Source organism: Crocodylus porosus, unplaced genomic scaffold (genome assembly GCF_001723895.1).
Source record: "Crocodylus porosus isolate Cpor-Errol unplaced genomic scaffold, CroPor_comp1, whole genome shotgun sequence".
Classification (NCBI taxonomy): Eukaryota; Metazoa; Chordata; order Crocodylia; family Crocodylidae; genus Crocodylus; species Crocodylus porosus.
The window spans coordinates 11,676,695-11,690,826 of NW_017728951.1; the positions used below are offsets into that span (position 1 = coordinate 11,676,695).

The 14,132-nt window shown below is 42.9% G+C and overlaps 1 long non-coding RNA gene across 1 annotated transcript in view; it reads left to right on the forward strand.

Moving 5' to 3' along the window:
• The window catches only part of LOC109324356, a 17,395-nt gene extending 8,529 nt beyond the window's left edge, over positions 1–8,866 (forward strand). Inside the window, exons 2-3 of the long non-coding RNA XR_002104910.1 lie at positions 4,154–4,160; positions 8,856–8,866. This is a non-coding gene — a long non-coding RNA (uncharacterized LOC109324356). The remainder of the gene's footprint in view (positions 1–4,153; positions 4,161–8,855) is intronic.
• Positions 8,867–14,132: the final 5,266 nt, after the last annotated feature.

Consider the following 14,132-nt stretch of genomic DNA (forward strand, 5'->3'; position numbering starts at 1 on the left):
GCTGGAGTTGGCACAGCTGGTTTTCAAAGGTGGACCAGGTGATCCAGAGTGTGTCAACCTACTGGTTGCCATCCCATTCCTGCAGCATAGCAGGCTAAGAGGTAGTGAGGATGGTAGGTCAGGAGGGTGATGGCAGCCCTGGCAGGGGTGTCCTGGAGCCCATGGTCACCATGGCTTGTGGCAGTAGCTGTGCAGTGGTGGGGGGCCCCTGAAGGCTATGTACCAGCAGGCAGCCAGAGTGGGTGGATGGCACAGGATGGCCAGAATGGTGGTGGGCAAGAAGGACAGCTGCAGCACCCTGAGGAGTGGAGGACCCTGTCCCTGGATGCCAGGGCCAGGAGCTGGGGCAGCCAGGACTGGGAAGTGCAGCTGCAGCAGGAGCAGGGCAGGCATGTATTTCCTGTGTTTCAGCCACTTTGCTGCTCTGACACAAGAAGCGTTAACCTAGAGGTTACAGTGAGGTGGGTATGCTTTCAAGATGGCTGCTAAGTGTTGGCCAATGGCTCTGCCTTCAGCATGGATGCCAAGTTCTGGCAACCATGTGTCCAGAGGCTGGAGCTCCCCCTGGTAGCCACAGGGCTGGCATGATTTGGAACTAAAGTTAATCCCAAATCCCACCACGTGTAGACACCTGCCAAAAATACTTAATGCACATTAGCTTAAGGCACATTAAATTTAAGCACACTTAAATTCACATGTAGATACACCCAGGTAGATTCAATAGTCAAATGGGAGAGAGAAAACTGGGGTATGAGCTAATAATATATATTCCAAGAAGAAATGTAGCTAAAAGCAGAAGTCTTAACTAGCTGCTTCCTTAATCGTAGACTAACCAAAATATATGTATATAAATATGTGTGTGTGTGTAGAAAAAGCTTTCAGGAGCCCAAGTTCATTTCATCACTATCTGAATTCTGCCCCTGCCCTCACACACAAACACCCCACCCATTCAAACATTTAGATGGACAAAATGTTTTTCTTGCTTTCTTCTGAAAATACCATCAAAATAAAGTTAGGCATCAGCTTTTAGTGTGAAAGAATCCTATTTGAGTCCATCAAAAGCCTTCAACCCCATGAGCCTTTTCTGTCTTTTATACTACACATCAGAGTTAGAATGCAGTGCTACCTCCGCTCTCATAAACACACAACTCTAATTTATGGCTCCCTAGGGAAACATAGAAATGTGCATGAAAGTTAAATCTTACCTCAGTAACGAACTGTTTTGCATTGTATTTTTCTTATCAAACAAGAATAAAATTTGGCACACTGCACACAAACAAATGCTCTTCTGGGTGGGAGTTTATCTAGAGGTTAAAGCAGAGGATTGTGAGTCAGCAAAGGACCATGAATCAGCAAAGGCCTCCAGGTTTCTATTTAAGTTTCATATGCTGATTCATGGTGTGATCTTGCATAATTAACTTTATGTTTTTGGCACTCATTTTCCCCACTTGTCAAGTGGGAATAATAACACCTCATAGGGGCAAAAGAGAAGTCATAAAAGTTCTTTATCTTGCCTGAGGAGGATTCTCTGGTATAGGCCCTGCGGGAGACAACCATAAAGCTAAGGACTTAAGTAAATCTAGTTTAAGGGTTTTCAAGAAATACCCTACTTGAATTATTAATGACTTTACTTGGTTGAATTATTGTGCTTAGACCACTTACGTTGAAATGGGAGAGGATCTCTCTTGACTTCTTACTCCCTTTAAGGTTGTATCAGGGACGCAGCCTTCACCTGCCAACAGCACCACCCTGGTCCCAGCCAATGCACACAACTTCCTGGTGGGGCTGTTCTCACTGCTGCTGCAGCTACCTAGGTACTGCTCAACTACTCCTGCTTCTGAAAATTTTATCTGTGCAGCCCTTGACAGCTCACCAAAACTCATTATGTGGCCCACCAGCCAAAATAATTGCCAGCCTCTAAGGTAAGCACTCCTTTCCCCATCCATGGTCCCCTATCCTGCCCAAGGTGCCAATATTGAAGTTATGCCTCTGTTGTTGACTCTGACCCAAGGAATTGCCCTTCGTCTCCATCCTCCTGGTGGAAGGCTATGACCAACAGGTTATGGGCTTATCTAGGCTTAGTCACTCTCAGTGTATTCTGTTAGACCTGTTTCACTTTGTATAAATTCATTGAAACAGAATTTGGCTTCATCTGAGGTGAGTACCAATTGACTTTTCTGGGGTGGGATGAGTATTTGAATCTCTCTGGCTCTCTGATTATCTCTACTTTGTCATTTGAAAGCCCTGGTTTCATCCCATCATAGAATGGAAGATTTCTGAAATCTCAAAAACTTTTTCATGATAGAAAAACTGTTTCCCATCTAGCTCTAGTATAAACTAGTATACAAGATGGAGAACCAGGCCCTTAGTATATAATGTATAATTCTTGTTACTATTACATAGACAGCTCACTTAAACTTATTAAAATTTGGTCCCTATGCCCAGTAATAAAATCCAATCTGAGTAGTTTGGGTGAACCATATATTTCTGAAATGTAAAGGTACCTTTTTTTAAAAAGATGTGTCCAAGTGTATGAGAGCTTAGATCAGGTTTCCTACATGGCACATTCAAGTGGCTCTCTCTTAAGAAGTGATTCATTAAGAGACATAGTATAAATTTTCAATGGTAGACATAGAAAGTATGTCATGTAAAAATGTGTTTAGCCTATGTGAATTGAACAGGAAGGTTTTAAAATCTGAGGGGTAGAATTCTTTGTCTTTTAGTGATGGATCATTGACACACTGAACAAAACAGTTTCATACCCATTTTTGGCACAGTCCAAAACCACCTTCAGACCCGATATGTATACAGTGCCTGATCCAACCCACTGAAGTTAATAGTAGGTCACTGACTGATTTCAATGGGCTCTCTGTTATGTGAAAATATTTTGTAACGTCAGGCTTTAAATTAAATATATACTACTTTTTTCCAATTAAATTAAAGTGGTTATGGGGCACTACTCACTGACAGCATCCAAACACATGGTGACACGCAGCAAATAATACTACATGTTCAGATTAAGTCTGCATTCTTCACGAGCCTTCAAGCCCATGAAATATGTTTTCCATTCATCTCTTGTATTTGAATCCTGTTAAAATGGCAAAAACAAATAACCATCAGTGGAGTGCTGTCTGCAACAAAAAACTGCAACCTTGAGACTAGAATGTAATTTCTCAAGAAGGGAGCCTGGAACCATATTTCATATATGCAGCTTTTTGAGCTGTCCCACTGCTTGGGCATAACAGTACTAGAAAGTGTCTTTTACAACAATATAAATCATCATTAGATAACTGGTCTCTCAGTCTAGCAAAGAAAACGTTGTTTTCTGAGGAATGCTGTAGAACTACTGTAAATAAATCAAAAGAAATTCTCATAATTCAATTCAGGGTTATCATTTAAAAAAGAATCTGGTTAGGATAAAAGCTACAAATTTGTGACTGTGTCAAGAGGTTGGCATTCACACTTGCTGCCCTAGTTAAAATGCTTGAAAAAACAACTTCACAATAACTGAGACAGCTACATCATAGGATTATAGTCAAGCCAAATTTAAGAACTTCTTGGCTTGGGAGTTGTAAGATTTAGGAGTTTTCCACCAAGGTTTTCCATCTTTGCTAAACACAAGTGGTGGATACTATGGAGACGTAAACTGCATGCAGTTTTGGTTCCCTGGAAAGCTTTTTTCTTGTTTAAAGATTTGTTGGTAAATAAAATTTAAGGTACATATGAATGATCCTTCTCCCACTGTTAATATCATTAATGGAACTTCGTTACAAAGCACATTAGTATGATTTAAACATATGCTTAAAGTTAAGCATTTGATTTATGGAGCTGAAGACCTAACGGTCACATAATAGATGTCCTATATATCATAGGCCAGGGCTGTCCAACTGGTGGCTCACAGGCTACATGTATTCCGCAAAAGGTTGATTTGTAACCTCCTGGTTTCTACCTGGCTGCTGCTCCCTCATCACTGTCTGCAGCAGCAGCCACAGGCTCTGGGCTTTCCCTCCAGCTTCATTTCTTGTGCCTACCTCAAAGGCTGGTGTTGCACACTGTAATCCATTGGCACAGTACAATAGAGAAGTCTGCAGCTGCTGAGTTGAGGGAAGAGGGGATTTGTTGACGTGCCTGCCTGCACATGGTGAAGCAATAGGCAGGGGGTCCCTTGCTCATGCACATGATGGAGCAGGGAAAGGGGATGCCCATTAGGGCTGTGAGAAGCTTTGGTATTCAATTTGGAGGAAATTTGGCCTGATTCGGAGACTGAATCTCCAAATCAGAATCAAATTGGGAGACCAATTAAACGCTCCAAATTGATTCAAAGCATCCGAATTGATTTGGAAAAAGATTCAGAGAAGATTTGGTGATTCCGCCATAGTCTAAACAGGCAGCTGACACAGCTGCCTCCAGCTGGTAAGTCCATTAGGGTTGGGGGAAGGGGGGAGGGAAGGGACATGGGGGAGGGATGGATTGGGGCTGGGACAAGCTGCCCAGCTAGGGCAGGGGGTGTGGGACTCAGGGAGGGGCGGGGCATGGGATGTGGGTGCTGCAACGCTCAGAGCGGAGGCTCTGCCCTTCTACTTGCCCAACTGGGGCAAGGGGGGGCGGGATGTGGGCGTGGCTTGTTCTGGGTGAAAGGGGACAAGCAGCGACAGGGCATAGGCCCCACTCCCAGCGCTGCTGCACCCACATCCTGTACCCCCTCTGTGCCAGCTGGCAAGTGGTTACAGCACCCACCCCCTGCACTGCTTGCTCCAGCTGGGCAAGCAGTGACAGGACACAGCTCCCATTCCCAGTGCTGCTGTGCTTGCATCCCATGCCCCCCCAAGCTAGTTGGGCAAGTGGCGGCAGCGCCTGCCTTCCTGCTCCAGTTGGCAAGTGGCGGCAGCACAGAGTCCCCACTCCCAGCACTGATGCAGGCACGGCACCCCTGGGAGTGGGGGCTATGCCATGCTGCTGCTTACCCAGCTGGTGTAGGGGGCAGGGGAGGTGCGATGTAGGCATGGTTTACTCCAGGAGGAAGGGGGCAAGTGGCAGCAGGGCATAGCTCCCACTCCCAGTGTTGCCGCGCCTGTATCAATGATGGGAGCAGGGGGTCTGCCCTGCTACCACTTGCCAGCCGGTATGGGGGGGCATGGGATGTGGGTGCGGCAGAGCTGGGAGTGGGGGCTATGCCCTGCTGCCACTTGCCCTCTTCCACCTGGAACGAGCCATGCACACATCCTGCCTCTCCTGCCCCAGCTGGGCAAGCAGCATCAGCAGGGTAGAGCCCCCACTCCAAGCGCTACCACACCTGCATCCCATGCTCCCCACACCCCTTCCCAAGTCCTGCACCCCCTGCTCTGGCTGGGCTGCTTGTCCCAGCCCCAACCCCAATATCTCCCTCCCCCAGTCCCAACAGACTTACCAGCTGAAGGCAGCTGTGTCAGCTGCCTGTTTAGTCTATGGCCAAATCTCCAAAGTGACGCCAAATCTTTTGATTCAGTCGAATCAAATTGGTACAGTAACTTGAATCTCCTTTGAACTGGCCGAATCTGAATCCAAAGCGAATACTTGCCGCTTCGCACAGGCCTACTGCCCATGTGTGTAGTACAGCAGTGGGGTGGGAAAGGGCTGCCTGCTTGTGCCATGCAACCTGGGAGGGTGCGGGGGGGCCCTTGTCTTGCATGATTGTGTGCTCCCCATCCTTCCCCTCCATCAGATGGCCCGCAGCCACTGAGAAGTTGGACAGCTCTGTCTTAGGCCATTACAGTTTACCCTGTTCTCCCTATATGAAGCCCAGAAACTCATGTTTGGTTGACATTCCAGAAAAGTATCCTGTTTTGATCTGCAAACATCAAAGGTGGAGAGTCCATCACTTCCCTTAGTACTTGTCCCAACAGCTAATCATCTACACTGTTGGGAATTTGTGCCTTCTTGCCTTTTTAAAACTTGTCTAGCTTCCACTTCCAAAATATGGAATTGTTTCTTGTTACACCTTTCTCTAGTGCACTGAAGAGCCCTTTACTACCCTGCATTTTATCCTCTCTGTCAGTGTTTGGCCACTTCAGTCAAGTCTTCTTTTAGTCTTCTTTTTGATAAACTAAACAGATTGAAAGGCTGAAACTCCTATTTCAATTTTATGTACCTAATTAACACTTATGTAGTCACCTAACTACAATTTCTGGCACTTCCACAGGTTTCAGATTTTATTTCCCCTTGGAGCAGAAAGTGACAGCCTGATAACTGACAGGAGAAGGAGACCAGCCATCCTTCAACCCAGATGTCTAGTGGTTAGGACACTTGGCCAATAATCCTCCTCACCTGCAAGCATTTGAACCTGCCTCCCCATGGCACAATAAAGTGCCCTAACCACTCACAGTCTAGGCTTCAGGGCCATAGGACCCTCAATCTCTCTTCTTGGAGCTCATCTTTTGTTCAGGCAGAGGGAGTGGATCACTGAAGTGGACAGTATTTCAGAAGGAAGGGGTTCCTGACTTCTGGTTGTTACTCTGAATGGCTTTTCTGCACTTTGCATTTAGTACTGATTAGCTACAAGTAGTGAAGCATCAAGGGTAGTAAAGAACATTCATCCGCTGCTTAACATGGGTCCCCTGAGCTGGAGTCCTAGAAGACAGGGGTAGCCTGGTTTCCCCTTGACTCTTCTCCCCACCCCTGAAGAAAAGGAAGTGAGGGGCTTGAAGGTAAAGGGACTAAGAATTAGCAAATCCCAGATTAGGGAGAGGTTTAAGTCTTGGTATATTGTTCTGGACTCTGGGGTAAGATCTTGACTTTCATTACCATTAGGAAATAGAAGGGGGTGCAGGTGACTAAAGGACTGCTGTGCTTTAAAAGCTGAAGGAGTTTTCTTTTTGATATGGAATTATGACTCAGCTCTTCTTAGAAAGAACTCCCTGTCTCTAGTCATGCACTTATGTCCATACTTTTCCTACTGATGAGCCTCACCCATAATCTTCCTAGCCCTATTTAAAACCCATTAGTCCTTCTACCAGCTCCAGATAAACTCATCTTCACTTGAGACTATTAGTCCCACTGCCCGATATTCCACAAAATCAAAACCTCTGGCTGTGCACGGTCATGAAGTCAACTGTTCAGCTTACAAATTTTATTTTCCTTCTTTTCCTTGTTTTGGGGACTAGAAGGATATCTGAGAAAAATCACTTGGACTTCCCCTTTTTTCAACTGTCTTCCAAGATCCAGAAATATTCTATAATCTATGTCTTTCTATATGATGCTGTGTCTTTTTTTCTGATGAGTATATGTGTAGAGATGAGTCAGTGATATCATAATTCTACCTGATCTTACTGCTAACATTTCGTACTTTTGTCCCCAGGTCACATAGTCCATATCTTCTCTAACCTCTCAATATGGAGTGACAGAATGTGTTGATTTCCTACCTTCTTAAGACTGATTTTGAAGAATGTCCTTTACTACTTGCTTACTTCATACTGTAAAAATGGCTCAGGTATGTCCTTTGTAGCTCTACGTTCCACTCTTTTAGTTCCTTGGTATTTGATTTGTTGAATTTCAGCTGGTAGTTGAGCGTGGGTTTCCCGAATCTCAGTCCTGGACTTAAAACATCATGAGAATTTAGGTGCATGCTTTAAATAATTGATTAGTCTTTTATTAGCTCCAACCCAACAGAAATATGCAACACAATCAAGATAAATAAATTCAATACCTCTATCTAGACTGAATGCTCCAAATACTTAAGTTTTCTGCTGAGTTAAGGTGGAAAGAGAGCTGTATGAATCACCAGCCATTTTCCCTTACTTCCATGGGCCAAATCCAGTGTTCTGTTACAGGAAATTAAACCTCTGAAAATGACAGCAGGTTTTGACCCATGGACTTCAATGCAAGCTAGGTGCTTGACTTTAAATGAGGAAAGAATTTAGTTCATATTCTAATTATGTCCCTGTTGTACTATTTCTGGTGGGTTTTGTGTCATATTGCGTCCAAATTTAAATGTATGTGAATCAAAAGGTTTACACTGGTGTGTCTGAGGCTAGAATCTATTTAAATTAGGAAACAATCTGCCTGGGTCTTGTTAATAATCATGTTTTTATTGTTACCTAGGGAAAAAGCTAGCTCAGGGTCTTTTTGTGCTAGGCCCTGTACAAATACAGAATGTTAGAGAATTCTTGCCTCAAAGAACTTACAATTGAAAAAGTGAAGATAGATACAGGGAAGATAAAACCCATGGATGTTTTGCTGATACCCCAGATAGTCAAATGCAGGAGCAGATCCTTGGCAGGGGTGGGGAGCACAGGGGGAAGAGGGAAGGGGGAAGTGTTGCAATTGTACCTCCTCTTTGGGAAGTTTACAATCAGCCGCCTGACAGTGCCAGCAGCATTTCCATTCAGGTAGCAGTGACCTAAATCATTTGACCACATGGTTATTATAATCTACATGGTTCCTTCTAAATTCTTAATTGCACAGGTGTTAATGACCCTCTCTCCTTTTTTTAATGGTCTTGATGTTCAGCTAATTGAGCTACCCCTTCTTCTGTAATTCTGCTGTCTGTTAGCCCCCTGGCTAACAGACAGCAGCATGTAGCTCCTATTTCATGCTCCTGATGACTGTTTTAACTACAGCCATTAACTCTGATGTGGTATTAACTTTCTGTAAGGCACTGGATGCACTGTCAAGATGCCTAAGATTTTGTTTTACGAATATGAAAAAGAGATGTCCATTTAATTCCAGTGACTGCAGGACTAATGAAACAACATGTTTTGATAATTTTTTGCATTGTTTGTTGTGATTTTTAATGCATAATATATGATTTAGCAACAACTTGCACATTCCAATAAATTTGGGTTTATTTTTCTCTGATTTTAAACTAAGTAATAATACAGGTCTGTGCCACTAGGTTATTAGTAAAGCTTCTTCTTTCTTTTTAACTTAATAAAAATGCACATTGTGTTATATGTGATGATGCACCATACCATCTACAATCCTCCCTTTTCAAATCCCTAGATCCACCCATGGTCATTTACATTGCATATTTAATTTTATTCCTGTCTCTTGACTTGGTACTAAGGCGTCATGGAAAAAGGAGAGATCTATGTGAGGTTTCTAAAAGTATTGCTTTCAAAATATTCTCTGCTGGTATATTTAATTGATTAGCACTTTATAATCAAAAGAACAAAGAAAAGACACTACTTTGAGATTCCTCTGGAAGAGAAAAGAGTAAACTAAAATAGGTACTCAGAAGAGAGGCAAAATCAACTCAACACATTTTCATTATCACTAATTGAGAAAACTGCAAATCAATAACTGCTGGAGGGTATACAAAATATTTTCCTGCTGTCACAGGAAGCTGTCAGCTGTGTAGCACAGCTGACAAGACTCTGCTAGCCAAATCAAAGCAGCATATTCTGTGTATGTCAGAAATGTTTTTTTAAGAGTAGTTTATCAGCCCATCTTACTTCATACTTCAGAACAAGTAAAGAGTATAGGTTTTTGTCCTAACAAGCTTATAATAACAAGGATTCCATGAATCTTTCAGCAGGATTGTCCTGTGAATAAAATACGAAGTAACATAGAGAAAGCAGTAGGCGAAAACTAATCTACAAGCTATCACTCAAAATTCTCATCCTGCAAGAATGTATTTGTGTGTTGGATCAGGAAAAAAAAATCTCAAACCCGTTTAAACTGCGGTTCCGGATATTATTCCAATGGATTCAGATCCCCTGAACTTTTGTAGCATTTGGCTCTATTCTATCTTTAGTCTGTGCTTGCTTTTTTATATTTGCAGCTATCTTTATGCATAGTTTAGCAACTCTAGGCTTTTAGAGAAGTAGCATATTTTAATGTAGGGTCTCTGTAGTATGATTCTTCCAGGGGTCTTCATTAGAACTATGTAAAAAGGTTGGAATGAAAATTAAAGCAATGTGACTCTCCCACAGGGTCTTGTTATAAATCTGTATTTTAGCACAAATTTATAGAAAAAAGCATGGAAGTGAAATTGTATCCAGTTTTGAGCAGGATGAGTCAACCACTTTGTGTATTTTATATAACAGAAGTTGAATGTAAGCATAGAAACAGTCTTGGGAACAGAACCAGAACCCAAGACTATCGCCCCTCAACTTCTTGCTCTTACTTTCAGGCTCTAGAGTAATGTCCCTTCTTCACAGTGAATCTTGAATTCTCTTCCGCACAGAGGCAAGGATTCAACCTCCTGTGGAGTACATCCTATATAGGTCGGCAGAATGATTCCCAGCCAAGGTGCCATGACACCTTGGGGTGCTTTGAGACCAGTTCAGCTACCATTGATCCTTTCAACTACCATCCCAGGGTACAACACAATCTTAGCACTGTTAGGTGTGCAAGCATAATTCACAAGAGAAACCCAGAGGTTTGAAATAGGAATGAATAGTGTCATTCTGATGTGTTGTGGTCTTCCTGAGTTCTTTGCAACCAAAGAATTACTCTATGTTGCTTTTCTGTAGTAAAAACAGGCAGTGAAAACTGAGATCTGGCATTTTCTATGGGGTGCCTTGCCTTTAAGGAGAAATGGCTCAAGTCTAAGGAGGGATGCCTTGCATAAAAGGGTTGAGAACCAGTGGGCTGGCCTGTGGTATCGTACTTCCCAGGGAGGTGTGAAATATGGACTTGAGCCCTCCAGCTGAGGAACACAACCTAGGTCTCCCACTTCCTGCCTGAATCCTCTAACCACTTCTCTATTTTGTCAAGCCCTGGCAAGATTAAGGCAGTTCTATAGGTGCATGGAGGCACAATGCATAGTGCCTGGAAAATTAAATGGAGGCAGCTGTGGCGCTGAGGCATGTGCAGAGTTATCTGGTAGTGAAACATGAGTTTTCTGGATAGCAGTTTAGGACTTAAAACTTAGTGAGAACTTAGGTGCATGACTTAGATAACTCTGCAGATGCCGCAATACCACAGTATTAATCCCCAATTATATTAAGTAAATAGCTTGTGGAAGTATTCCTTATACGAGGGAAAGATGTCACAGAATCCAAATAAATGAACGATTAAAATTTGTTCTAGTTTTTTGGTAAATGTCCTGCCTGGTTACAAATTTCTCTAAATTCACTGCGTTTCTCCCTACTGAACAAAACTATTTTTAGCTCACATTTGACCTAAACATTTTATAATTGCTAATCTTACTGTTTGATACCACAGTACATTCTCGGCTATGGATATACACATCCATTTTATTGACCTCTTTGTTCCAGGCTATTAAACACTGCTGCTGTTAGTGACAAGTAGAAAATAGCCTGAATGGAAATGGGGGAAATGTGTTCCTAGCAATTGAATACAGCCAATACATAATTCCGAATGGCCAAGTCCAAATGTTTGAAAATCATGAGCCAGGCCTCCAAAATTCATGGAGATGGCTTTAAAAATCATGAGAATGTTTAAAAAGCAACACAAGCTGGGTTCTCTTTCATTGCCTTCTGGTTTGTGAACCTTTAAGATTCCCTTATTTTACATTTTCAACTTTTTCTTCCTCGTCTTTACGGCTAAATTCAGTTTTAAAAATGAAAGCTGAAATACTCATGCAGTCCCTTCATTCCAGAACCTGGAAGGTTAAGAAGAGGTCCAAATAATATGAAACTTGCAATTAGCTCAGAAAAGATTACAGTGCTGATAATGGGGAGCGCCTTTGTGAATGTCACAGACAGGGAAATAATAATTAATCTGCACAAGAGTGCAAATTTGACTGTGCTGAGTAATTCTGAAGGGACATAAGGTGGTTGTGATGTCTGAGGTCATATGCAGCTCTCTGAACCAGCTCTCTTGTAGGTACCAGTGTGGGGAGGATAGCAGCACCTACAAAGCTGTTTCTGGACCGTCTCCTCAGACAAGCAAGAGACCGTAGGCAGAGGGAGAAAGTTTGCAGATGTAGTTTTGACTCGTTTTATGGCTAGATTTCTTCCCCTGGAAAACCAGTTTATGGCACTCTTTCTCCTACAAACACTGACAAATTAAATGATTTGTAACTCATGTGGACCTGTCTCTAACAGTTTAGAGCTTAATCCAGATGCACCCATAGAGCACCAGAAGCGTATTCATGCATCTTGAATTATATTTGTAATTTGTTTTTTTTGATACCTGTGGATTCGTCAAAACAATTTACTAAACTCCTGCCTAAAAAATACATGGCAAAGGTATGAAACAGGCAGGAATATCATATGAAACAAGAAAGAATGATCAGCAGGGAAAAAATGCTCATTAGAAACAGTTGTACGTGTGTGAACTGTGTGAATTCAAAAGGTTAAAACATAATCCCTGAAAAATTGGTCATTTCCAGTAGTTAATGACCTGCTAGTCTGTTAACCATCAGGAAAGGAAGCCAAGGGCAGTTAACACTTGAAGAAACACAGTTGTTGCTAACAATAGTAATGAGCCATATCTGGGGCTTGTAATATGCTATAGGAGAGTGACATAATTAGTGTGGTGTGACAAAACAGAATAATCACAAAGAATTAAGACAAAATACTGAGTCATTCTAGGAAAGGTTGTAGAAAGAAATCCGGAAGCTATATGCTAAAATACATATGAGGCAAACAAAAAGACTCAACTCAGTTAGGAGACAGACTACACTGATCTTTTCCTCCACGGTTGTATATGGTCCTTCCCAGAAGCGAAGGGAGCGTGAAGCTGCAGGTGCAACAAGGACCATACAATCCCACGTAGATTTTTTCACTTAAGACTGCTAAGGATGTAAATTGTTAGTATAACAAACATCATGTCATCTACTCAGACTTATTTCTCTACATAGCTTTGAAGATTGGGAGTACCAGGGAAGACCGGCTTTGCACAGAACGGGCAGGGGAGTCCTGGGAACAGATTACAGTAGTGCCCCCCAGTCAGAACAAAGATTAGGATGAGGTTTACAGTTAGCACTGCCCTTCTACCAAACTGCAACAAACATGACCTCTATTCAGCTTAGGATCGAGTGTTGTGAAAGGATGGGCATTTTGCCACAGACATTGTAAGGCAGTTGAACAAAAGCAGATAAAAAGATTGTAGGCAAAGGGAGAGGAAATGGGTGGAGATTAAATTTAATCAGAGAGCACTCGCTGAGTGGTTTGATCACAGAGGGGAAATTAATAATGATCAGATCAAGGACTTAACTGTTTGTGCATGAGTGGGAAGTGAAATTTTAGGTGACAATGTGGAATTTATGGCATACCAAAAAATCCCAGTGAAAACTGATGTCACCAGATGTTTATACAGGGTCCTTTTTTATTTCTCCAAAAGATCTCAGGAGGTCTTTCTTTGGCTGCACTTCTTCCATGTCAATCAATCAATGGTATCTTGTATTTTGCCAAATCAAAATCAATAATATATTTCCAATTGCTATAACACATCTAACCACTTCTGCAGCCATTTGCAAAATAAATACTTGACAAAAAGACAACCAAAAAAGCCCAAAGGGGCTTGGTCCTGGTTGGTTTCAGACTTCACCTTTGCAGCCACAGAAAAAGTGAACGGCAATCAAGCTATCCACTAAGATGATCCTGTCCGCTCCACCATTGGGTGGTGGCCCATGCTGATTACTGTGCACAAAAAGTACCTTGGATGATTTCAGTAGTCAAAGGCTAGGTATAGATGTTATACTTATTGCGTGAGAAGTGTGCAGCAAGTGCTCTACGGCCATAACTGGACAGATGTTCATGGCCATAGAGAACTTTAAAAATGGCAGATCTCCCTCTAAGTTAACCTGGGGTGGATGCAGTATCAGACTATGGTGCTCTAGGTTCAAGCACTTTATTGAACCTAGAGCACTGTACCACGTCCCATTGCATGTCAAGGTAGGTTGCATTCTGCTGACATCCCAGGGACCGCTAGTTGAGCAGCTTGTTAGTCTCAGTCATTACACGTTTGCTTTGTGAAAGCACTGACCCAGCCCTACCCCTGGGCTGTCACAGAGAGGAGACAGAAAGGGCCATGTGGGTCCCTCCTAGCTTGCCTAGCTCTGCTCTTAGGGAGGGCCAGGCCAGGTCCCTGTGGCAGGGGGTCTCTGGTCCCCCAGCTGCAGCTCCATTCCACCAGCTCAGGGACAGGCAATTATTTGGGTTGGAGGGCCACTTAGGGAGTTTTGATGAACTGTTGCAGGCAGTCAGGGGGGTCAGCACCCCCACCCTGCTCTGATGGGCCAA